The sequence below is a fragment of the Petaurus breviceps genome, unplaced genomic scaffold, assembly GCF_028583685.1.
Source record: "Petaurus breviceps papuanus isolate PSGF00001 unplaced genomic scaffold, PetGlider_PUasm1.0 688, whole genome shotgun sequence".
Classification (NCBI taxonomy): domain Eukaryota; kingdom Metazoa; phylum Chordata; class Mammalia; order Diprotodontia; family Petauridae; genus Petaurus; species Petaurus breviceps.
This window is the reverse complement of record NW_027186457.1, coordinates 8,758,452-8,785,192: the sequence shown is the minus strand read 5'-3', so window position 1 is coordinate 8,785,192 and position 26,741 is coordinate 8,758,452. Positions and strand designations below refer to the sequence as shown.

The 26,741-nt window shown below is 38.3% G+C and overlaps 1 protein-coding gene across 2 annotated transcripts in view; it reads left to right on the top strand.

Moving 5' to 3' along the window:
* The window catches only part of IRS1 (insulin receptor substrate 1), an 83,999-nt gene extending 61,009 nt beyond the window's left edge, over positions 1-22,990 (top strand). For both annotated transcript variants that reach the window (XR_011171686.1, XM_069104546.1), the window contains one exon: positions 17,896-22,990. The gene's annotated coding sequence lies outside the window, so the exon portion shown is untranslated. The remainder of the gene's footprint in view (positions 1-17,895) is intronic.
* The last annotated feature ends 3,751 nt before the right edge of the window (positions 22,991-26,741 follow it).

Below are 26,741 nucleotides of genomic sequence, written 5' to 3'. Positions count from 1 at the left end.
TGGAGAGGATTTGGGAGAGGTATGGGCATAGTGACAGGGCAGATGGGGGATGCCTGTGCTGATTTGACTTCAGCGTCCTGCTGAATGGTAGTTGGAATGAAGTATGGTCAGACCAGCTCGATGTATAGGGCTGAGATGAGGATTGACTCACCCTCTAATCCAGCCCCAGAGTGAGTCGCAAAGTTAAATGTATTCATAGAGTGGAAGGGGAGAAGAGGAGAGCTTTGAATTTGGAAGAATTATGTTCTTGGTAAGATCTGAAAGACAGGTGGCAGAGAAGATGGGAAAATGCCTAAGATGACTGGGTCCTGTTGTCTTGGAGAATGTCTAGATTTTCCTCTATACCAGTTTTGTTCAGAGGGAAGACTTGAGTAGGGGAACCAAGAGACTGGCTAATTGCAGTGAGAATTGGGAGCATATTAGTGTTAAAGATTCAGCACCTGTGTATTCATTGTATTTCCTGTATTTTGTTAATAAATCACTTACCTGGAGAAGGTCAACCAACATACATAGCATGTGGCAAGACTATCAAATGGAAGTTTGTGGAAGAGGAGATAAACTGAAAACAATTCATGGCATCTAGATTTATCTTAAAAATGGTAACTAACATGGAACACAACTTTGTTTTCCTGGCAGAAGGCAGAATCAGGTCATACCAAATCGATTACCCATTATTACCTGATTATTCTGAAAAAAACTTGAGGCGTTTTTGAACCTGGTTTAAGTGAAGCTCATCTTAGGGTTGTTAGGGTTGTTAATTAAGTGCTAATTGTAGCCTGTCACTGTTTGATAGTAATGGTGTAATTATGTGGTTAAGTAGTATTTTGAATTCATTTTGTCACTGTCTGGGCCTATAGTCTGCAGAGAATAGCAGCTATTGTTTTCTGTGTGTGACATAGTTCCAACTGTTCCCATGGTTGAGTTTAAAGTTGATCTTTTCTTTCTGGCCATTCCATTGGTACTTAATCTGGGATATTTTTGAATTAGCCATTTGGAAATCAGTGTATTCTTTCTGTGGTCAGTTTTTCAGTATTTTAAATCCCCTAGCACTCTTGATTAGCAGAGAATGTGTTCATTAGGGGTGGCAGAGGGATGAGTGTCATAAAGCCAGTGGTGGCTCCCTTAGATTTCTACTTCCCCTTGTTAGCATTTATTACAGACAAGAAATGTTTCCCCTTAGGTTTTTCCCTCTATTTATGTAATGAACGTTGATATTTTTTTTGTAATCATCCTCTCTAAAATGAAACATCTACCAGGGATCTGGTAAAATCTTATAGTTGGGTTCAAAAAATCAACTTCATAAGAACATCATGGGGGGAAAGATGATTAGACAGAAGCTTGTGTGAAAACTATCTGGGGGTTTTGGTGGACTGCAAGCTCAATATGAGTTTGTCACCTACAGCAATCAAAAAAGCTAATGAGATCTTTTGCAGGTAAGAGAGCTCTACTGTCCCAGAAAAGGTAGGTGAGAGTTCTTCTGTACTCAGACCCAGTAAAGCTATGCTTGAAGTGTTGTGTAAAGTTTGGGGTACCATATTATAGGAAGGAGGGATTGATGAACTAAAGAGAGTTCAGAGGAGGGCAACCCAGAATGATGATGGACCTTAAATTCTTGCCATATGAAGATCATTTGAATGGAGTAAGGGACGTTTATCCTGGAAAATTGAAGATTCACCAGGGACATGTGGTTCTTCTTAGTTTCCTTTAAATGATCACTTTTGTCCCATCCTTTAACTGGGAGTGTACCCCCAAGGCTTTGTCCTGGACCCTCTTCTTTTCTTCCTCTGTACCCTCTTGCTAGGTGGTCTCATCAGCCCATTTGGGTTCAGTTATCTCTTATCAGATGACTCCCAGTTTAAGAACACTTCCCCTCATTAGAAATCTCCAGGCAGAGTCTGGACCTTCCCTTGTTGGGGATGTTGTAACCTGGATGCCTTCTCAGGTATGAGTTGGACGCAGTGGCATCGGAGCTTGCTTCCACCTCAAATTCTGCGATTCTCTGACCCGATGCTTTGATTTAATCAGGACCACTAGAAGGGAAAAATATTAGAATGTTTTCCCTAACCACTTGCTTAATGGGAATGAGAATGTTTAGAATCAATCTTTAACTTTCTTTACTGTTGGGTAGTTGAGTATGGGTAGAGTTCATGGCATCTTAAGTGGGAGGTTGCCTCTCATTTTATTTCATTTTTTACTTGCTTTTAAAAATATATTTTCTATTTTGAGCTTAACAAACACCTAATCAAATCAATATTTTCAAGTACAAAATAGAAAGGATTGTTTGTGAAAACTTGAGTCTCTCTTACAGCTAGCTGGCTTTTCATTTTAAGCATATAATAACGTCAACATGTAACTTTCACAGCTGTCCTTCTTGCTTGTGTTTCCTTCTGTCTTTCCTTCACTTTGGTGCATAAAAAATGCTTTGATGACCCTCATTTTCTTCTTTTTTCCTTTTTTTGGAGGTGGGCAACCTATTACTAGTCCCCTCCTTCACACTCCCCTATACTTACTTGGGGAGGGCGGAACAGCAACCCACAAAAAGGAAAAATATTTGTAACATATGCAAAAATAATCAAATTAATTGTCATCATTATATTAAGTAGGGCTATAAAGCCCAGCTAGCTCACCCTTCTTTCTCCCATCATAGCCTGCCATGAGGCTTCAATTTCCCCCAATTAGGTACTCCTCCAGGTATAGCTTTCTTTCTCTCTCTCCCACCTCCCCTTCTCTTTCTTTTGTTCTCTCTCTTCCTCCCTTCACTCCTCTCTTCTTCCCATCCTTTCCCTTTCTCTTTGTATATTAAATGTATATATACAACATGCATTTGTTTGTGTGTATATATATATGTCTATGGCATTATCTTTCTCTGTGTACACACATATACATATATGTATGTATGTATAAACATAATCTTAAGATCGCTTACATTAGAGTGAGTGCTCCCTCTTCAAAGCTCTTATGTGTTTAGACATTTTCTGTTCTCTGAAAATGTAAAATTTCTTCATTTAATTCAGAAAATATGTTTTCATTTCCCACTATGTATAAATCAGTTTTCAGCCTCTGCTTTCAGAATTCAGAGTTTCTGTGACTGATCACTCTGGGAGAAATCTGCTCATAAGCCTCTTTGACCTTTGGTGCTCTGACCCTCCCCTCACCCCCCACCTCCACACTTACCAGTTGTGTGTTCAAAGGGAAGTCCTATGAGTTACTTTAAACATCCCTATCAGAGACCATTGTTAAGGGGGTCTGGCAAATCAGAGATCTCCTAATAGGAACAATGAATTCAGCTCAGCCAACATTGGTCAAGGGATGTCTGGAAGCTCCTGGGTGGCATTCCAAGAGGTCTAGAAATGCCTTAGGTGATCCTAAGCAGGTTGGGATCACCTCAGAGTCTTTTGTAAATATTCCTTTAAGAGAAAATTCTAGCAAAGTAAATGCCTCGATCTGGCACCAGCAGCCAGGATGATGTCCTCAGAGTACCTCGAGCCCTGCTAGGCAACCTACTTAGCACCGGAGAAGCAGGATAGTGCTTAATTCAGAATGATATTAGGGGACCTTTGAGAGTGAATGCTGTTTCTCAGATAAAAGGAAAAAAAAAGCCTAGACATCAGCTAATAGAGGAAAAGGATCTCCAGGAGTCTAATGGAAATAAATCTGTAAAGAAGAATAAGAGGCTTTGTATGGGCAAAATCATAGGTCAAGGTCTGGTATAAATTGGGAGACCCTTCCCTCCCGACTAGAGTTTAAAAGAAAGTTTGCAAGAACCTTGAAATTTCTAGCCCTTTTCTACTCAGAAGGACTTAGAACTGTAAACAATAAGTACATTATCAATTATTTCAGTCCATCTTTCAGATTTGATTCAAACTCCCCCAGCTGAGAACAATTAAGCCTGCATCTGGCAGCAATTTCAGCCTTTCACAAAGTTAGTCATACAGCATTGGCTATGTTACCCTCTGGTGTAGTTTCTTCATATGAGAGTTTTGAAAAAAGCCCACCCAAAACACCCAATTCCTCCCAAAATATTATTAGCTCTGCCTGGGAACCTGGAAATAGTGCATGAGTAACTCACTGAACATCCATTTAAGCCTATTCATAAGCAATCTTGGGGAATTCTTTCATGTAGCATTCATTCTTTGCCGAGTTGTGACGTCAGTGAAAGACTGCAAAGGGCAGGGCCTCATGGTTTTTTTTAATGACTTCTGTGAAAGCGATAGAAGTGGCCTTTCAAAGAATTTCTATGGAAAGCATTAATTTTAAGAGTGCCTTAAAGCTGGGCTAATGCTATCTGTCCTAATATTTAGTATATCACCTCATGATATTCCCTTTGTGGGTAGGCAGCTCTTTGTATGAAATTGTACCATGGTACGGTTCCCTTAGATCTCATACTGACAGCTGCATTTTCTTTGGGGCCTGTGGTAGTAGTATTCTTCTGCATGTCTTCCAAAAAGAATTTCTTCTTTCTTCCTTCGAGGTGCCCCCCAGATTTTGACTTTTGCCCCTATAATTCAATTGCTTCCTGCTAGTGGATTCCCTCTCAATTATTAGGATGTCTTTTTTAACCATTTTTAAGTACCATAAGAAGACAAGATATTAGAAGTTTCATACTGTGATTCCCCTGAAGACAGAGAGACTTGGGAAGAGTTGGTACAAGTTGTCTTGTTGTGGTTTGAAAATTTTAGTTTTTCCAAAGGTTTAAATGGAACATAATTTGGCTCAGATCTGGTTTTTGGTGTCCCATTAGATCACTCTGTTTCCATTTTCATTGTGGGCTTGTTATTTTTTTTTATTTTGGTTTTTGCTGAACTTCCTCAATTACTTTTTATAATTTTTTCAAAAGCAACCTAAAAAAAAAACCTTGTGGCAATGGTAATACAAAGGCAGTCCAAGTTTATAGTAACTACTTCACTGTACCCCAAATTATAGTTTATCATTAACTTGACCCATTTAGACAAGCCCCACCCACCCTTGGTCCCTAGTGATATAGAGGAATTGGTAAAGTGGAAATTATTTTTCCAAACTCTTTTTTTTAAGGTAGGCCAGTTGTGTTTTCCCCACAGCTAATAAATCTCATTTGTACTTTATCTGGAATACTTTGAGAAGGAAAAATGAGGATTTTTAGGATACATACATTTAAAAAATATTTTCCCCATGTGTATTTTAAAACAAATTTCATCTGGCTTGATATAGTATTCTTTCATTGTCTAGACGACCCCGATCTTTAGTATAATTTATTTAACATCAAAGAATTCTAACTCATGTATCCTACCCCCACCCCTTAACATTTTTCCCTTGGTACCCCCCTGAAGACTGGAGTAGAGATGAAGGTTGAAACCTTTAGCTTGTGGTTTTAAAGTTATGTTTTCCAGGAGATGTAAATTAGGTGTGTGCAATGAGGAAAGTCTAGTAGTAAGCCTCAAGTACTAGAATCTGCTGTCTAGCTATTGTGTATTTGGGCTTTTCTAACAACCAAAGCCCTGTGAAAAGGAAAGCCCGCCAGCTGGACCCAATATGAGTCTTATCTACATGGATCCCAGAACAGATGTCAAGCAGAGACCACTTGTCAGAGGTACCTTGTAGTAACTTTTAAAGATCCTTATTGGGCTCAGTACATTTTTGTTGCATTACCCAATTCTTCCATAAAGTCAACCACAAACCATATTCTAGGGGACTCCAGCTAAAGCTTGTGGTAAGTAGGAAATAGATTAAACACAGGTTTCCCCTTTTCTCCGGCTGCCAACAATGATGTCAGTGATGTTAATGATCCTTACCTCAGCTCACTGCAGTCCTAGCACCCCCTCTTAAAACACTTGTCTTGTGGACTGTTTTTATATGTTGTTAAGGAAACACTGAGGATTGTTGATAAGAAACAATGGGGTATCCAGATGATGCAGAAGAAAGCACTTAAAAAAAAAAAACATTCATGAGAGGGTTCCAGGGAGAGAGAGACCAAGCAACAGAAACCTCCATTCGCTGTTAGATCAAGAGAGTAAATGGGACAGGAACAAACTTCATTGATTCGCCGTATGCCAAATCATAAAAGGGGCATGTGCGCAGAGAACTTTGCTGTTCACGCTCTATGCCTTGTACGTGAGGCTGTACTTTGAATGTAAGTGTGGCATTACATCAGAAACCTAGATAGTTAGGACTCATCTGTTAGAGGGTGTGCATTGCTGAAAGTTAAGGGGAAAATCCCCAATATGAAATGTGTAACAGAAAGCTCAGGATTCGGGGGGGGGGGAGCCGCATAAGGAGGAGTAGAAATACCCCTATGGACACCCAAGGACCATTTGTTTTTATAGCTTTGTAAAGTTAACTCGGGTAAGGAGGTCATTCCCTACCTGTGTGACATTCTATGGATCCCAAGCTGGAAATCAGAATTCCAGTGTTGGCTCTGGGCAGAGCATATGAGATGATAGCCATAAGATGCTTGGTCAACCTTAAAGCACACTGTCATTGTCATTGTTGTTATTATTGTTACTGTTATTGCCTTGGCTATGTGACTTAGTCTGAGTGAAAAATGAGTGCGTGAGCTGGATGTTAAGATTCCTCTCAATCAGATGCATTCTCTCATTTGATTCCTACTGCTCACAGATTGTTGTTTGTCCCTCATTCCCGGAGAGGACCAGCGACATCGGGAGGGTGGTGTCTTGATTTGCGAGGAAATTGGATCATTCTATGTAATAGATTTTGTTTGTATCTCTCAAAATGAAATCTTGATATTCTTCCATGTGAAAGCATTAGTGAATGTATATAAAATCTTCTAATTCTGTAGCACACACTTTCTTCCTTAAATGTAGCCTAAATGAAGGTAAAGGATATGTGTGTATAGATACACACAATATACATAATGTATAGACACATATAAACATTTTAAATTATTCAAATTAAAATTATAACTACAATTTAATTTGTTATTTGCATTTAAATTACATATATGTATATATGTATATGTGTATGTTGATATAAATATTTCTCCTTTACCTTCATTTAGTCTACATTTCAGGGAAATTATGTTTTTCACAGAATTGGAAGAGACTTGGGGTATCAGCTTTTGTCATAGAATGTTAGATTTGGCAAGAATTTGAGAGATTATTTGCTGAATCCTCCCCAATTCAAGTCAGCACAGGTGTACTGAAACACCTATTATGTGCAAGGCACTGGGGGTATAACAACCAAGACTCTTCAGGACACTTATGGTCTCCTAAGACAGCAGGCATATAAGAGATGCTTGTTGAATTAAAGTGAATTTTAGAGCCCAGTTTCCTAATTTGAAGATGAGGAGACTGAACCCCACAGGGGTAGAGTGACATGCTTAAAAGCAATGTAGCTGGAGGCTGAACTAAGACAAGACCCCTGGTCAGTGTCCTTTGGTGTGGAGAAACAGAAACAGGCCAAACCCAAATCCAGACCTTGCTGTCCAATCACCGTCTGCTAGGGGGATACCCTCAGCAGCTCTCCCAACTCTTTTTTTTTTTTTTTTGCTCTTTGGAAGGGGGAGGGGAGGGCAATTGGGTTTAAGTGACTTGCCCAAGGTCACACGGCTAGTAAGTGTTAAGTGTCTGAGGCCACATTTGAACTCAGGTCCTCCTGACTCCAGGGCTGGTGCTCTATTCACTGTGCCACCTAGTCACCTCTCTCCCAACTCTTCTACATGAAGCTTGTCCTGATATCCCTAATAGCTAACACCCTCCTCCCCAATTACATTATATAATTATTTTGTAAATATTTGAATATATGTATATGTCTGTATACATGCATGTGTGTATACACATATATTTACATACATGTATGTATGTATACATGTATATGTATATGTATGTACATGTGTATGTATGTATGTCCCTTCCCCTTAGAATGTAACTCTTTGCAAGTGAGAATTGTTTCATTCACTGTCCTTGTATTCCCAGAATCCAGCACAGTTCCTTTCACAAAGTAGGTACTTAATAAATATTCCTTAATTGATTTTCTTTTTCCTTCTTCCTTACTTGTATTTCCCACGTCCATCAAGGCAGATACTTACTGCCATGGTTGCTACCATTTGGCATATCTCTTTGGTTAGCAGTGACCCTGTGTCACTCGATAGACCAAGAACCAGTCAGACTGAATGACCATTAGATGCTAGTATCTACTTAATCAAATACCATTAATTACTGATGAAATCAGTGCTTTTTTTCTCCCTTCCATCTCTTTACAGAACATCTAACCTTTTAAAAATAAATTCTCTGAACCTTAAAAAAAATACAAAACAACTTTTCATTGGAGAAGAGTAAGGCAACAATACCAGCATCCCTTCTCCCTTATGGACTTTCCAGGGAACTGACAGATGGCTTGGTGATGTCCGTAGTCATTGGCTTCTGCCTATGTCATCTGCATTTACAAACTCTCTTCTTTGGTGGTCCCAGGAAGGCACCAGTCCTGCCAGAAGGTCTTTTCTTGGGACAAAAGGACAGGAGAGAGAGAGCCTTCCACACGTTGGCGGCTTTCCCTGCATTTTCTTCCTTGGCAGTGCACTACACTGAAATTTTGGCTAGCCTCATTGCCGTGTTTCAGCCCCCACCCATGTGACTTGGATCAGGCAAAAGTGCTATTTAAGCAGCCCCATGGAAGCTTTTGGCTCTGCTAGGAGGTTACCCTTTGCCATCAAAGAGACCAAGTCGCCAAGTGACAGCCCAACTTTAACCTATTCAAATTTCTTTTCATTTGCTGAAATGACTTTTTTCCTCCCTTTCAGCCTTAAGTAGCAAATGTCTTTAGCTACCTCTTGCTAGATTAACTCCAGCTTCATTTCTTCATACTTTTTTTGTTTCTCTTTTTAATAGATATATTTTAAGGGTGGTTTTAGAAAAGGAAAAAACAAGCTCATCACAAATTGTATACTGTTCTTTAGGGCTTAAATTAGTCATAGAATCTCATTCTATTTATTTTCAATGGATGTTAGGAAAAAAATCTAAGAAGCAAACTCTTGGCTTGCATGAAAGGGGAATCTTGTCCATCCTTTCTATTCAGTGGGCTTGTCTATGCCTGGAAAACATCTAAGGTATTCTCCGTTTTATTAGTGGATTCTAAGATGAATCCTGTTTTTCCTATTCTTCCCCTCCACACACACACACACAACTTTACTTATAAAATTGGATTTTCATTGCCTAGGTTTTTTTGCAACAACCTTCACTCTCCTCCAATCTGTCCTTCATACAGTTACCAAATTGGTATTCCTGAAACATAGACCTATGTCTTTCCCCATTCCACTGAAAAATTTTCAGTGGCTCCCTATTGACTCTACCACAAAATATAAAATTCTGTCTCCCTCCCCATGCTTTTGATCAGGTTCTCCCTCCCCCCACCAAACCCCACCTTAAGAATCTCAAAGTTTCCATCAAAGCATTGCTGGGGTGCATCTTCATCCATGAAGCCTTTCTGATTCTCACCACTGATTCTTTCTCATTTGAAATGACTTTGTGTGCTTTTCGTTTTTTTATATTTATGTACATATTGTATCCCTTCTGTGGAATGTAAGGTCCTTGAGAGGAGACTTTTTCAGTTTTGCCTTTATATTTCCAGCTTGACAGAGTAGGTACTTAATAATAAATGGTTTTTTTAAATGGAATTTCTGGGGTCCCCAATAGAATCGAGTGAAAACTTTTGTTGGAAAAAGGGGTTACTATGGAACTTAGTATAGCTTTGGCTGTAATGATTGCTTTTGTACTGGGAATGTCTTTGATATCTGTTTGCAACTTCTAGGTTTGTGTTCCACCATCCACCCCACCGTCACCCCCACACCTCACATCTCCCAATTTGGCCCCTTCTAAGAGCTGAGAGATTCCTTCCTTGCACAAGGAGCCCCAAATATCATGGTCACAGCTTCCAAAACTCATTTTCCTTTCTTTTCTTGTTATGATTCTTCATAATTGCTAGAAAAAGTCTTAGACTTAAATCTAGGTATAATCCTTTTTAATACTACAAATGAGCTTGTTTAAAACAAAGGATACCTGTATATTCTCTTTTGCTCTCCATATGTGTGTGTTCATACATATGTGTTTGTGTGTGTATAAAATCTTTCATTCTTGCTCATTATTTGATACTAGATTTGTGATATTAAAGCACATTTAGAAATCAGCATTTTTGCTATTCCTTAAAAATGTGCATGCATATACCATAAAAGGTTTGATCTTTTTTAAAAATTTGTTTTGTCATCATGAAGTATAACTTTAGATGAACTTTTCCAGCTTGTAGTTATGGTTCTTTATAATACCTAGAAGAACCAGAAAGCATTATCATGCTATTCCTAGACTGTGTGTGTGTGTGTGTGTGTGTGTGTGTGTGTATATAAACATGATAGAATTAAGCAGTATTGGGGAAATTGATTGGATCTGAATGTCTGGAGAAAAAGGGCATGATCTTGTTCTTCCTGATAACATATATAATGTAAATTCCTCTTTTTCATCTATGGATTTAGTTTTTTTAGTCTTTTAGCTCAGAATCTCATATTTGATATTGTGTGTATTGAAAACACTATATAAATGTCAGCTATTATTAGTGGGTTTTTTTCTCTATGGGTTGAGTCTAGTGGGAACAGTTTCAAATCTGAGTAGGGCTTAAATCAATGTTGGGCAAAATTAGATGTTAATAAATGCCTAATGATGTAACTTCAGGACTGAGAGCAAGATAAATGCTTCAAAGAGATGGGTTCTTTTGGCAGTAGTGGAGCAGTTGAGAATGGGTGATGAGTTCAGTCCTGGGTGCCACATTTTCACAAAGATGGAGAGTAGACAAACTGAAATGTTTAGACTGGGTAACTAGGTCGGCTGAGAGGACTAGAGAAATCTTCCACATAAGTATGGATTGGTGGAAAGAACTTGGGATGTTTAATTAGAAAAACTCTGAGAGGAAAATGATCACTGTCTTCAAGAATTTGAAGGACCACCTTGTTGGAGAGGGCTTAGTCTTGTTCTGCTCCCAAGGGCATGACTAAATTCAGTGAGTAGAAGATGGAAGGAGCCAGGCCAATCAGTAAGCATATATTAAGCATTTCTGATATGCCAGGCACTGTCATGGGTGCTAGAAATAGAAAAAAATGGAATAGTCCCTACTCTCAAGGAACTTGTATGCCAACAATGTAAGGAAAAACTCTTCCTAATCATTAGAGTGATCCAAAATTAGAATGAATAAGGGACCATTGAGGTCATCTCCTCTCATCCCTTCAGATTCTCTTTCCAGGTTGGAAAATGGAAAGAGATCCCTGAGGAGAACATGGGTTTCCTTAATGGCTTAGGCTAGGTGACCACTAGTTGGGAATGTTGTGACCGGGTTTGACCAGGTATGTGTTGTACTGAGTAGTTTCTGAGCTTTCTTCTAGCTTTTAGGTTCTACAGTTTGGAGAAGATAAAGTCAAATTTCAAGCTATGTGGGGGAAAAAAATGAAGGGGGAAGCTAGGTGGTGTAGTAGATAGAGCACTGGCCTTGGAGTCAGGAGGACTTTCATTTAAATCTGGCCTCAGACACTTACTAGCTGTGTGACCCTGGGCATGTCACTTAACCTCAATTGGCACTAGCCCTTTCCCCCAATAAATAAATAAACCCAGAGTGTGTAGTGGGAAGAATTATAATTTGAGTACCAAGGAGTTAAGTACTTATAGCAATGGGGAGATCTCAAAGGATAAGGTTGAAGAGGAGGCTATTGGGTTTATCTAAGAGGAGGTCAGTGGTGACCCTTGAGAAAGTTTCAGTGGACTGGTGAAAATGGAAACCAGATTGTGGAGGTCCAAGAATGGAATTGGAATGGAAATAGAAGCAGCAGCTGTGGACTACCCATTTCAAAAAAATTGTGTCTATGAATAGGAACCCAGGACTGTAGTTTGAAGGTATTGAGTCATTAAAAAATGCTTAAGGACAGATGGTCAGATGTGGAATGTCGAAGGTGTTTAAATTCTGAAAGAGACGATAATTCAGAGGATTGGACCGTGAGTGAATAAAAAGGTATTATTGCCTGTATGTGGAGATGACCTTGCAGACCCCCTATCAGAAGGACATGCCCTTTTTTGTCATCCATATTCTCTCCCCCAGTCTCCATGTGTGATATGCATTTATAAGATGGCTGGAGAGATTTAGACATGATCTGCAGTCATGTAACAAGGGTGTAGCTAACTGGGCCATGTGGGGAAAGAACCCATGATCTTAGACTCATTAGTCAAATGGGCTAATGACTTCGATACAGCATACTGGCTGTCTCATTTATGTGGGTACATTCTGTAGGACTCGTGCCCATTGACAGCTGTTTAAGGTCCTCAGAGAGGGTCCACCCAATGTGCTAGGGATTTCTTTATTTCTCTTGACATTGCAAGGATACCAATGGAATGACAAGGTCTATCCACTGCTTACCCATTTCTCTTGCTACAAACAGCTCACTACTCATCCCCAGCATGTACCTCTCTATTGTCTTTTGGGCAGTCCTGAAATTTAATTCTTTGGAGAGTGTAGTCTTTCGTGATTGGCATTTGTTACAGCTGCAAATGAACCGACAAACCATACTTAGGAATTTTGATTTTTTAAAAACTAAACTAAAAAAACTATGCTTTTACTAAGTTTTGTTGTTGTTCAGTTATTTTCAGTCATGTTCGACTCTGCATGAGCTCGTTTTTGGTTTTCTTGGCAAAGATACTGGGAGTGGTTTCCAATTTACTCTCCAGCTTGTTGTACAGATGCAGAACTTGAGACAAATAGGATTAAGTGACCTGTCCAGGGTCACACAGCTAGTAAGGGTCTGACACCAGATTTGAATTCAAGAAGATGAGTCTTCCTGACTCTAGGCCCATTACTCTATCCACTGCATCACCTAGTGACCCCTTTTATTAAATTGTATATGTGAAAAGGTATTTACTTAAATACTTGGGGGTATTTAAATTTCTCGTTCTTAGATTCTGCTTAGTATATATTTGCCATATCCAGTGGCATACTCTTTTCTTTGGATTAAGTCATTGTTTTACTTTAAATAGTTGAATTTAATTCCTAGAATTATTTTTCTAGTTGAACCGTATGTGAGACTTCAGACAGTGAGCTCCATTGAAGAAAACTAATTAGTGCAATAATTTTTAAGTCTAGTTAGAACAGGAAATGTGGTATTCCTGGCAGTGTTACAGTATGTGCTGAACAGCTTTACTGCTCTTTACCTCTATCCTCAGTAAAGTAGGAATTACAAATAATGCTCTCACCAGATGTGTGCTGGATGCCATATCACACATTGCTAAACAAACTGTGGGTAGATTTCAGGGGTTGTAAACGCACCCTAAAATAAATGGTTTTAAACCCAATCCGGATTACTTTGATGCTTATTGGACTAGTTTTGCAACCATACAAGATACTAACTGCTTTCATGATAAAAAACAATCCAATACAATGAAGCAACTTGAAAAGTAGCAAAATTTTTATACTTCTTTCTTTTAGGAAAAAGAAAAAGTTTTACAGATGTTTTTTACATCATTGTTATTTCTCAATTATATTTCTTCCTGCCCTCTGCCAACAATGAAATAATCTCCCTTGTAACATGCAAGTAGTTATTCAAAATGAACCAAGACATTGGTGGACCATAGTCCACCATATTTCTGAATTTCCTCTCAATGGACGCTGCTTTGATCAGAGTTCTAATGACTTTGAGTGGTTTTCTTTACTCTATTGTGATCAATGTTCTTCTCTCACTTATACTCTCTTCTCTGAAACAGTTCATATAAATCTTCTTTCATATGACTTTTCTAGGATGGTTTTGTTTTCCATAAAACTGAGACTGAGTCAGAGCTCCACCGACCATGCATTAATGTGACTGGTTTTCCACAATTCCTCCAACATGTATCATTTTCCTTGTTTTTCATCTTTTCCAATCTGATTAACGTGAGGTGAAACCTCAGTTGTTTTAATTTCCATTTCTATTACTTTTAATTATTTGAAACATTTTTTATATAATTGTCAATAGTTTGCATTTATTTTTTTTTCAAAATTTATATTTTTTTCAAAATTGCCTATAAATATTCTTTCACCCTTAACTGTTGGGGAATGGTTCCATTTGTATCAGTATACTATATATCTTAGATAGCAGGTGTTTATCATACATATTTTCTGGGAATATTTTTCCCCAACAGACAGTTTCATTTCATTCTACTTAAATTGATTTTGTTCCTGCAAAAGCTTTTGCATTTTATATAATCAAAGTTATTTGTTTTGATCTCCTCTGTTCAAGTCTTATACTTCTCTGTCCCTCTTCTCTGCCTTGCCCCTCATCATTGGAAAAATGACTTCAGTGACTATGGTCTAGTAAAATGTGAATTTCTACCATATGTGGTAATGTAATAATCCATAAGTTTCCATGACCCATTTCAAAAGGACTGACCCTTTCTTGAGTATTGATGCATTTGTGAACTCTTGAAGCATTTTGTTTTCATTGCTATTAAAGGTATTAGTAAGTTTGTATTGTAGTATTAGAAGATGCAATAGAGGATGTATGGAACATTGTTGTTGGAACATGGCAATATCACAAAATAGTTTCCCACCACAAAACCCTGTGACTGTTGGGGGTTTCATGTTACTTTGCTCACAAGTTATCACAGGATGATGTAACTCCTAAGAGTTGATCCCAGGAATGGCAAATGGTAGAAAGGAAATTTTCATGGTCTTTTTCGCTAAGGAAATCTTTCGCATTTTACTCTGCCCAGAGATCTGGGCCCATCGCATGAGCTTACTGTAGTTATTGGTGTCTGTATTTTTGGATAGTATTTCTAAATCGTAGAAATTTGTGAAGGCATATCCATACAGCATTTTGGTTGTGTGTGTGTGTGTGTGAATAAATAGGTATATTTTTAGATGTGGATTACAGATACCCACATATATAAGATATTATCACCCAAAGAAAGTAAATTAATAAACTTCCTGGAAACTTAATATCAAATATATATCATCCCAATAAAGGAGTCATCGGGAAGACTAAAGATTTTTTCCAACCATGATGGCAAAGGTCAAAACATTGGGAGTTATATTATCATTATCTTGTGCATCTTTCCAAATATCCCAACTTGGTAGTTTATGCTTATACTGGGAGAGTGGGTTTCATGTCTAGAAATAGCCTGAGAATTTAAATCAAGTTAAGATTTAAATTTTAGAAATGGCCCATCAGGAGCCAGATCTATTGAAAAAAGTAAGTGATCAAGCTATGTTGAAAGGATTTTGGCAAAAAATGAGGCTAATGACTTTAGCACAGTGCTTGACACGTAGTAGGCACTTAATAAATTCTTATTGATTGGCTGGACACATATATGTATATGTGCCCATATACCTACACACATATGTATACATATATACATGCATGCATGTACACATCCTTCCATATGTGTACACACACACACCCCTACTCACATAGTGAAAAACTTTATTGTAAATGTTCAGATAGCAAGTGCTTTGTAAAGTGGTTGGAGCTCAAGTGTCCTCCTTGGTGGAGGACGCTGCTGTCCTCCTTGCTTTTGATTTATATTAGAGAATCCTGGGAGAACCCCAGCTATTGGTTAGCATTGGCATTCGGTGGTTTCCAATGAGCGTTAGTACAGGCTTTGCCTTAGAAGGATTTGAGAAGCCGAGTGCTTGCTTGCTGTTTTTCAGGTGTAGGTAGGTCCCACAGCCGGCAGATTGCTTCTCATCTCCCGTGATTTCAGCTTACATGCCAGAAATTACTTGAGTGTATTTAAAGCAACTCAGAGCAATAGATTTCAACACGTACAGCAAAGCTCTGCATTCCCTCCCCTCCTCGGTGGCCCCCCAACCTCATCTCTCATATATCCAGTGCAGGTTGGAGCATGTGCTCACACATTTCACCGGGTACACTGTGTTTCTCTGGTAAGCTATTCATTCAGCTCTTTTGGAAGAGTGCCAGATATGAAATGCAAAGCAAACCATGCACCCTTCCCTCTTTCCCTGTTTAAATTAAGCAATTTCTTTGTTTGTCACCAGTCCCGTAATAAAGTATGGCATTACTGTCTAATTTTAGGCCCCTCGCTTGGAAGCTCTGTTAAGTAAGCCGGATGGAGATATTCTGGGAGGAACATTCCAATCGCTGCTAGAGGGCTTCAGGAGAAAGTTGAGAGTAAATAAGAGATCTGTGAGATAATTCTCCGGGGAGTTTCCCAGCATACCACACATCATTTGCAAAGATAGGCTTTCCTTTCACTTGAGGACCACACAAAGTAAATTCTGTTCCTTGGCAATTAATGGGCACAGGACAGGGAGGCCTTTTTCAAGTTTTTACCTTGGTGTCTCTATGGCAAGTCGTTATTTGCAAGTGGGGAAAAATAGACTGTTTGCCTATCTCTTAGTAGCAGAGTTCATATTTTAAAATATACAGAACTACTCTCATAAGCCTATAATCCTAGTTTCATGAGTTTGGACTTACCTGAAAGCCAGTGTAAATATTAGCAAAACCCCCCTTTAGAAAGGAGATGGGGCAGAAGGCAGGGACGGGGAGAGCTGGGGCAGTATTGTTAACTTCTCCATTGCCCTCTTTTCCGAACTTAGGGATCTGGCACCTCCTTCTTATAGACTTAGCTGAAGACCTGGGGTGGTTGAGATAAATTTAAGAAAATTTTTTTAAAAAGAGGGACTGAAGTTATAAAAGGCATCTGTCTCAGCACCATTCTGTATAAAGGGGAATGAATAACACTTCTCTTTTGTAAGTATTGCCTTCTTGAATTGAAGGTACTGTAGTACAGTGAAAAGATCACAGATTGTGGAGTCAGAGGGATTAGCTTTAAATTCTCACCATTCATATGTGATCTTGAACATAGGCCATCCTCTGCAAGCCTCAGTTTCCTCATCTGTTAAGTTATCTCTAAATATCCTGTGATATATTATCATATTTCTCACCTTCTCATTGGGCAGGAGAGGTAGTAGGAGGGAGAGAATTTGGAACTGAAAATAAAATGTAAAAAAATTCTATGATTTATTGTTATTCAATTGGTTTTTAGTCATGTCTGACTGACTCTGTGATTCTATTTGGGATTTTCTTGGCAAAGATACTGGAATGGTTTGCCATTTCTTTCCCCAGCTCACTTTGCAAATGAGGAAACTGAGGCAAACAGGATTAAGGGCCTTGCCCAGGTTCCACAGTTAGTAAATAAATGTCTGAGGCTGGATTTGAACTCAGGTTTACCTGACTCTAGGCTCAGGCTCCCTATCTGTTGTCCCCCCTAGCTATCCTATGATACCTCATTGTATTTCTTGCCTTGGTAATGGTGGGAGAGGGAGAAAACTTGGAACTGAAAATAAAACATTAAAAAAGATGAAATAAATTCTATGGTACTTCATTGAACTGTACCCTTAAATCTAAATTTGAATGACCTTCTTTCTTGGCTATTCCATGTTAAACGAAGCATCTCCCTTGATTCTACACCCCCTCCCCCCTCCCCAATTCTTTTATTAAGCAATGCTCCAACATGTGCCTCAAGGATAGACTTTTATGTTTGTGATGGCCCCTTTACATCCCCCCCCCCCCGCCTCAAATACCCCAGTATCTGCCCACATCACCACCTCAGTAAATAGTCAGGTTTCTCATTAGTTGGGTCTGTTGATAAATCCTACTGATTTGTTTGCCTAGTTTATGATTGCTTTAGATTTTTACATTTGAATAAAGTCGAGATCCACAGGCCTTCTTTAGGTATATACATATATACATACATAGATATAGATATAGATATGTGTGTGTGTGTGTGTGTGTGTGTGTGTGTGTGTGTGTGTATTACAGTGTTTATTGTGTCTGGCACCTTTGATTGCTCATTATGTGACCCTCCTTCACCTTCTAAAATAATCATTATATGTAATGAAAAAATGCCTGTGATTATAACTTTCTTTTTCTTTTTTGTTTAATTGCAGAATGATGACCTACACAACCTCAGCAAATCCTTCTTAACTCATGGGTATTCAGACGCCAAGTGTTTCATGTCTCACAACCAGGACCTCACATCCTCTTCCTCAGTAGATGGTACGATACACCCAGTTCAGTTTGTTTACTTAACACAAACCTCAGGAGTCCATTGACTGAACTGCACATTCTCTGTTGTGCCAAGCAAAAAAAGCACTGTGACATCAGAACAAGGAGTCTCCATAACTTCATTGGCAACCACAAGGACTTAGCTGGCCACAATGAACTGATGTGCCCACCACTATATCATACGAGACTGGGTACTATTAGCACATTTACACAGTACGCTGAATTTCATTTGCTGCTGAAAAACCTGTATGAAAGATCATCATTGTAAATTATTACATACCAAACTGTTGATGTTGGTTGGAGAGTATTAAATATTTAACATAGGTTTTGATTTCTATATGTAATTTTTTTAAATTAAAATGTAACTTTTTTTTCCCTACAGCACATCTTTTTTTTGGATGTGGAACTGAGGTACACTATGTTCTGTTGTAAACAGAGTGGGGGAACTGCTTAAAAAGAGGCTAATGAGAATAGAGTAGGGTACTATTCTTGTTTGAAGATTGTAATTCAGAAAATAATATAATATTATTCCTAGGTCCGCAGATGACCCTCGATTGTACAGCTATATTTACTGATAATATCTCTTGTAACATAAGCCTGATGTTGATCTGAGTTCCTTACAATGAAATCATAATTTTATACTTCTCTTATAAGACAATAGTAGGCCATGTTAACTGAACTGAAGACAAATTTTCTATACTTGGTATTTGCAACTGTCAGCTTGAACCTGGCAAGTGCACAGAAACAAAAATATGATGAAAAGAAATCAAAGTCTTCCATTGTATATATTGTAAAAAAGCAAAAAAAAAAGAAGAAAAAAGAAACATGGGTGATCCCTTCAAATCCAAATCTCTCCTTGGAATGAACAATTTGGGTGTTTGTAAATTCTGAAAATCTCTTTCTATGAGTAATAAACTAGATGCTGTTTATCTTTTTTTTCCTTTCCCCCTTCTATAAGCTATTATATCCATTCTCACAGATTTTTTTTTCTCTGTGTACACATACAGATATTTCATTTCCCATGTTGTCTTGAGAATGGTGGCAGGACAAGTGAGTGCTTGCTAAACGAAATTCAAATTCCAGAAGGTGTATTAAGATAGGTAGGACAACACCTCACTCAACTAAAGACCTTTATCTCATGTTTCCTGAGACCTTTCAGTGTAAAGCTTTTAAAAGAATGTAATTAGACATTTTACTTAAAGGGCACTAACTGACCTGTTAGTGATTATTTAATAAAATACGAATTAACCAGGAACACTTAAAGGAATACTAATATGCCTATTGTGCATATCAAAGCAGTCCCAAAACAGTTCATCCTTTTCTTGTTTGGGAGACAAACATCCTGGGAATTTTTTTGTGTGTGTGATCAAAGAAATGGCAATGAATCTACCTTTAAAGTAAGAGGCCTGATTACAGATTTTTATATTTTCACTGGTGAACTTTCTAATACTTTAGTGACTTAACTTAGATACCAGGCTCCCTCTGAAGTCAGTAGCAGTTCTGTATCAGGGGGCCCCAACTTTTTTGTGGGGATGAGCTATTTTTTATTTCCTTAAAACTTGAAATCACTAGGGAGAAGAGCTTGATAGAGGCCACTGCCCAGCCATTAACTAGTTGGGAGCTAATGCACTACTCTTTTGAAGAGGGTTGGTGATGGAGGAAAGAGATAAGTGAATATCCCGTCATGCTGCCAAAGCCTGTGTGAATAACGTTAAATCAGCCGAATGGCATGTGTCCCACAGGCTGTTACATTCTGATTCATCATTGCAGATCCCAATACTTTGCATGTTCAACAGTGGCAGAAATGAATGGGCCTGTAGTTATAAACAACAATTTAAATATTTTTAAAGACCTTACTGAATATTCTTTGTAGAAATTCTCTCTGTTAATTTTGAAAAACCTGCTATGACTGACTTACTTTTTTTTATAAAAAAATAGACTTCCATAATTGAGCTGACTTTCATTATTCACCTGTTTTGACTCATCTTTTTTAGTACTATAAAGAACAAAGCAAGCTTTCGCATTCTATTCCATTAAGAACTCAAGGTGTTCTAGAGAAATCAACGAACCAAGTCAGCACTGAATGTTTTCCTATAAAGCCAGTTGTTTTTCCGTCAGCTCAAGAAACATAACCTTTTCATGGATATATTACCTTAAGCACCTCTCTTTGTGAAATTGACACAACTTTTTTTGGCTGAGCACCCGGTAGAACATTACATATTGAAAAGGAGATTTCCTCCCTCCCTCAGCTTTTTTATGCTATTGGTTTGTTAATGGGTTAAATAGTTAAGAGATAGTAACTTTTCCCAGGTTTGTGGACCTGAGTTTGGTGATGGCAAAGGAGTAACTTGTGTCACTTGATCCATGTAAAAACCATTAGGGGGGATGGGTGTTCAAGGAAGAGATCTCTGCCCCAATTTCATGCAGGTGCCATCTTGAGGATGCTCAGCTGCTTGAGTCTTGATTGGGTTCAACTAAAGCCCAGGTCAGTGTTTTAAAGCCAATTAAAGAAAAATCAGAGACTTGAATTAAACAAGAAAGTAAAAGTGAGGATTTTAATGTTCTTTGGCTAGCAAAATAGTTTATCTTTAATACCATCTACAGCCTTTTGTAGCATTCATTCCTATAGGCTCAAACACAGACATTAAAATTATTGGAAATATCAAATATGTTTCCTACCTAAGACAATATCCCCATTGATTTAAAAAATGGTTCCAGTGCCAGATAAAATGAAGTATTTCATTTACTGATGAGCCTCCTGACAATGAGGATAAAGGAAAAGTAATTTTATATATCTGGCTATTTCTGGATACCTGCCTAAGGTCAAGAACTTTTTCACTGGCCTGGATTATATCTTTTTGTTTGCTTTGTTTTTCCATAACAACCATTATTATTTGAGTTGTTGTTATGAAGTTGATTTTTTGAACCCTAGCATAGGACTTTACATTTATCCCCATTAAATTTTATCTTACTAGATCTAGGTTGATTTCAGTATGCATTGATTTAAAATTTTCCTAACAGCAAATACACAAAAACCTTTCTTTTTACCAAATGTTTAAACCTTTGTAACATTTCTGTGAAATACTAAGGAGCCTCTTCATTGTTTTTACTAAAACTCTATCCTTTTGTCATCATGTCCTAACTATAATGTACCTTATTTAATTAGAGAGAAAACATTTACACAGGTGAAAAATGTTCACATTCTACAGTCTCAGTGAAAGGTGAGAAAGTAAGATCTCTAGAGTGGCTGTTCATGGTCCTCACGACTGGATACAGTCAAAGCAGACTCATTTTGCAGCTGTTGTGAGGATTGAATGAAATAATATATGAAAGCACTTTTCAAACCATAAAGCACTATACAAATGTTAGCTATCAGATGATAAGATCTTGGAGCCCAAGACTCCATGGGAATTATGACCGTGATTTTGGATAGACAGATCTGTTGGGATGGCTTGTAAGAAAAAAAAAATGAACTGGCCAAATGTGACCTCCCAGCAAGTTGAAGGAGGGGATGCTTCAAGAATACAATAAAAATCAGGCTAAGGCAATGTTACTGTCTTGTAGATTGCTGTCAAACCCAAGAGGAGAGTGGCTGCCATTTTTAGGGGTGTGGTAGCTCTGCCTTCTCAGTCTGCAAATTAGAAAGTACCAGCCAGAGATGAATGCAGTCAGTCAATTAGAGAGGGAGGCTATTTGTCTGCCACTCCTGCTATTTCCCCATCCATACCAAGCAGGAACATTGTCTTTGTTCACCAAACCAATGGTATTTTCTTAACTTATGGATGAAGAAAGCAGTAGGATATAGTGGGATAGATAGCTGAATTTGGATTCATGAAGAAAGACCTGGCTTTAAATTCAACCGCTGATACTGGCTGTGTGACCACATGGCAGTCACTCTCAATCTCAGGCATCTCTCTGAGACTTCTAAATTATAATCTAGAGGTTGTAATCTGCTTTAGTGGAAAGGAGTTCTCACATCAGGAGATCCTATGAAATACCAATGAGATACCAATGAAATCACTTTTTGACACATGGATGAAAAATGTCATCAGCTGGTAAAGCAACATCCAAAGTTCTGTAGGAGATACAAAATGAATATTCTTGAGTCCCTATCATTTAAGAAGTTTCTACTATGAAGGAACTTGCAATCTATTTTTTTTAATTAAGATTCCACACCCCAGGGGGAATGTGTATTCATATGCATGCGTGTGTGTGTATGTGTGTGCATGTATGCGTGTATGTGTGTGTGTATGTGTGTGCGTGTGATTCTGGATGGCACAAGCATTGTCTTGTCCAATTGCCGATCTGACATCTATGAAGTGGAATTATCAAAAAGTCCAGATGTCGTTTTTTAGTCATTTCCCAAGGGTTAAGCATCCTCCCAGTGAAAGCATACTTAGAACAACACAGGAAATCAGTCTACACTTGTAGATAACTTTAGGCAGGTCTGTCTTCACTTGTATACACAAACAATGCGTAGCATAGCAGTTCTTAGTAATTTATGGTAGGCGCAGGCCCTGTTTTCTCAGTACAATGCTACTTGAAGGCACAACTCTTACTTCACGCCTCAGGGACTGCCTTTAGGATGGGAAGAATAAAAAACATACCTGTTTTCACTGAAAATGTTTGTACAGTTCAATTCATTAGCTTATGAAGGTGCTGCCCATGGTGCTATTTCACTTGTGTTCAAAAAGAGACCAAGGCATGGTCTGTATTGCTACCAAAACATTCTCTTGTATAGATGTGTATTGAAAAATGTATTGTGTGTGTGTGTGTATATATATATATACATATATATCTATATATGTCATGGGTACCAGGCCAGTTGTATATTTCCATTTAGAAGTGTTTAATTTTTCAAGGTTTTGGTAGTGTTCTGATTTTAATTTTTTTTTCTTGATTTAGTCTCAAAGATTCTGTCTGGTACTTAGAGCTGTAGTGTCTTCATCCCTGATTAAAGAAAACTGTGGAAATGAATTCACTGATGTTAATTAATGTTAGTTATCCTCAGTCTTTGGTAAAAAGAATACTGATCGAAACCAACTAGTCAAGTTTGCTTTAAGACTCACTTGAGCGTTTGGCTTCTTAGGTGCTCTAGCCAAACATCTTTGAAGAGGTTTGAGTGGATCGGAAGCCACTAGCATAATTAGGTTCACCTTGCCCTGCAGGACCTCACCTTCACCTCCACCCCCACACATCCCCCCCAGACTTTATTACCTCCCAAACCTCAGAGGATTATTTTAGGTGGAAAGGCAGTGGTCTTGAGTTGGCCGCCTTAAAATGCCTGGCCTCCTAGAAAGGACTGAAGAAGCAAACAGTGAGCATGAGAGAGATTTTGAATATAAACTGCCTGTTTAGCATAGAATCCAATTCAATCCAGTAAGCTTTTATGTTAGTTGTAAGCCAACTATGTTTAGACATGAGAAATTCCAAAACAGCACAGAAACAGCCTAAGTATATGTTCCACCTTTATTGGTGTTAAGTAAAAGTTTGTTCATTTATCCTAATTTGATAGTAAAAAGCCTGTTCCCGAATATTTTGAAACAAATCCTCCAATTTCTTTCTAGTTTGATGCTATCAGGGGACCAGGAAGCTGAGTTCTAAGTCTTAGAGAATCTTTTAACGGCTTTAAATAAGAATCAATTATAATTAACCTACTCATTATTTAGCTGTACCATTCAGAGTGACTCTATGAGTGCTTAAATCATTTGTTGCCCTTAATTGTTCAGGAGATTTTTCTTTCCTTTGCAATATCTTTGCTCAGTATTTGGCATGAGTTCAAGGTCTGATTTATAGAATATTTTTTAAATATTGTTTTTATTCATTCCAAGTACATATAATAAATTCAAACTATAGTTAATAAAATATTGCCAACATTTTGGATGAACAGGACTATTTTTTACAATCAGAATATGTTTTAAAAAGTGTTCATTGGTATGAAAGAGTTCATAGGATGGTCAGTTTAGAGCTCGAAGGGCTTTTAGAGGTCATAACCCTCATTTTATAGGTAAGGCAACTGAGTATCAGAACAGTTAATATTTAAATTGAGGCCTTCTGAGTCCAAAGGGAGCACACCTTTCATACCACACACTGATTCCCAGAAACCAGTTTTTCCTCTAAAAACATACTGTTCTCTACATCCCTCCAAAAAAAAAAATGCTTCCTAAACTTAATTTTTAAACCTTTTTTTCCTACTAAAAGAATGAATTTCAACCCAGCCCATAAATATAAAATTATAGAACCCAAGCTAATGAGGTTTTCCTATGTTTGTTTTATTCTTCACTTTTGTTTTTTGGTCTTAGTTCACCTGTGCTAATTCTTGTTCCCTAAGGTTTTTCTGAATAAGTCAATTTCCTTGCAGCACTGGGATTGAAACGCTCTGCTCTACATTAAAGCATTCTACTTTTTAGAATCCAGCCCAAGGTGAGCAGAGGTAAATTTGAAGGCTACAGTCAATCCTGTTGTCCACCCATCCTTTTTTTTTTACATCAGCCCCTCTGATGACATAGTCTTTTTCATCATTTTGATGAAAACTTCACCCTTCCATTTTTGATCTTTAATGAGGTCACCTATGAGCTAGAGAATCTTCCTCCTTATCCCTTTCCTCCCCTTGCCTCCCTTCCACACCAAACTCCTCCCCTTTTCAGGAAATGAAAGGAAGCCTGAGAACACATAAATTTGTAATTAGATCCATACAGATCAGTCATCAAACATTTATCTTGCAGATGCTAAGTGCCAGGCATTATGGTGGGATTGCAAAGAAAGGCAAAAAAAACCAAACCAAAAACACAGTCCCTGCCCTCAAGGAGCTCATGTTCTAATGGGGACAAAATGGAAGCAACTATATATCCAAAATATTGATGGAGAGTAGGTGAAAAGTAGTCTCAGAGAAAAGGGGAGGGGCTGGAAAGGCCTGGAGAAGATAGGATTTACCAAAGCAGCACAGGTGAAGAGAGTTTGTCACCCAAGTGTGATCGGGCACAGCTTGTGGAAAGGATCGGTCCTTTATGAGGAACAGTCGGATCTTACTAAGGATATGGGGAGGGGAGTAAAGACTGGACAGGCAAAGAAAGGGCTAGCTTGTGTGAGACTTTCAACACCCAACAGCATGTCATATTTTATCCTAGTGGTAATGGGCAGCTCCTGGAGATCATTGAGTAGTGACTTGGTCACATCTGAAGATCCCTAAAAGGCATGGGGAAAGACTTGAGAGGGACCAGCCAGTAGACTAGTCTAGGTAGAAGGTGATGAAAGCCTGCACCAGAGTTGGGGGCTGTGTGAGTGAAGAGACAGCTGGTGTGAAGGTAGAAACCACAGAATTGGGAACAGATTGGATATGTAGAGTGAGTGAAAGACAGTCATCAGGGTCAACACTGAGGTGAGGCTGGGTGACTAGTTCACCCGATTTACCACCGAAATATGTCTGAAGTTCTTAACTTCTTAAGAAACAGTAAAAAAAAAATATTTTCAATAAGAAAATGTTGATCAAATATTCAGTATCAATACTTAATAAGGATTAATAAGGGCTTGCTATGTGTAGTGGACTGAGATACAAAGATAAAATAGCTCAGTTCCTAAACTTAAAGAGTTTATAGATTGTAATACAAAGTAGAAAGAGTCCAAAAGTTCCAATGGGTGTTTAGAGGAAGGAAAGTTCCCTTCTGCCTGGGGGCTCATCATAGGAGGCTTCATGGTCTTTTAGAGTTCTACTGGGATGGGTGAGATTTCAAAGGGAAGAGATTAAGGGTGGGGTAAAGTATACTCCAGGTGTAAGGATTCCTGTGAACTGCATAAACTGAAGGTAGAGCTTTGGGGAATGGCTACATTAAGGGTGAAGGGTGGAAAGAAAAGGAACTAGAGGAGTGACCATAGAGTTAGGAGAAGACTCAGGAGATTGTAGTAACAGAGAAGGCAAAGGAGAAGAAACTTCAAGAAAAGGGTCAATCAAAAGTGTCCAATTCTGCACAAAGGTCAAAGAGAATGAGAATGAAAAGGTTCATAATAAGTGCCAGAATGAACACTTGAATGTTTTTGGCTCAAGACCACTGTAAAAATTGGATAAATAACAAATAAAAGTAATCAAAAGTAAATTAGAAAGACCACTGCACAATTTAATAAAAAAAAAAATACAACGCCAAGCAGTTAAAAGTAAATTATTAAAGGACCAAAATAGGTTTGATTCAGTTCATGTGTTTGCATTGCATTGATGAACCAAATGATGGTGGAGAAACTCACAGTGGATCTAAGAAGGCTGCAACATATTACTTGCATGCCTAATGAAGGTGGGCATGCAAGAAGCCAGGTAAATATAACTGACTAGGAAAGAAGGTGAACTCTTCCCCTCAAGGTCAAGACTGAACGATGGAAATACCAAATGTTACATTGATACTCATGTAGTATTCAGAGGCCTACAGGAAGACTTCCTGCATGTCTGATTGGTCTTCCGTAGCATTTGTGAGTGGGCAAGGACAATAATCAGACACGATGAGAGGGTATCAATAATAATTATAGAGAGCTAGTTCTATAGGGAGGGAATACCCCTACTGACGAGATCATATAATTATTGAGACATTAAAGGAAGTGTTAATGTGTAAAAACAAAAAAGGTCTAATGAGAGGTTTGGGTGAAAATTTCAAATGGTATTACAACCATATGTCATCCAACTTTATTAAAGATGGAAGTGATGGGGGCTGCTAGGTGGCACAGTGAATAGATCTATGGCTCTGGA